At 51.6% G+C, this 223-nt stretch overlaps 1 protein-coding gene across 1 annotated transcript in view; it reads left to right on the forward strand.

Moving 5' to 3' along the window:
- COPE (coatomer protein complex subunit epsilon) overlaps window positions 1-223 on the forward strand; it is a 6,812-nt gene that overhangs the window by 4,598 nt on the left and 1,991 nt on the right. The gene's annotated exons all lie outside the window — the stretch shown is intronic.

Below are 223 nucleotides of genomic sequence, written 5' to 3' on the forward strand. Positions count from 1 at the left end.
GGTGGAATCTCAGGATGGTTTGGGGTGGAATCTCAGGATGGTTTGGGTTGGAATCCCTGGAAGGTTTGGGTTGGAATCCCTGGAAGGTTTGGGTTGGAATCCCAGGAAGGTTTGGGTTGGAATCCCAGGATGGTTTAGGGTGGAATCCCAGGATAATTTGGGGTAGAATCCGTGGCTGGTTTGGGTTGGAATCCCAGGATGGTTTGGGTTGGAATCCCAGGAT

The sequence above is a fragment of the Neopelma chrysocephalum genome, unplaced genomic scaffold, assembly GCF_003984885.1.
Source record: "Neopelma chrysocephalum unplaced genomic scaffold, ASM398488v2 Primary Assembly neopelma1_279, whole genome shotgun sequence".
NCBI classification, from domain to species: Eukaryota; Metazoa; Chordata; class Aves; order Passeriformes; family Pipridae; genus Neopelma; species Neopelma chrysocephalum.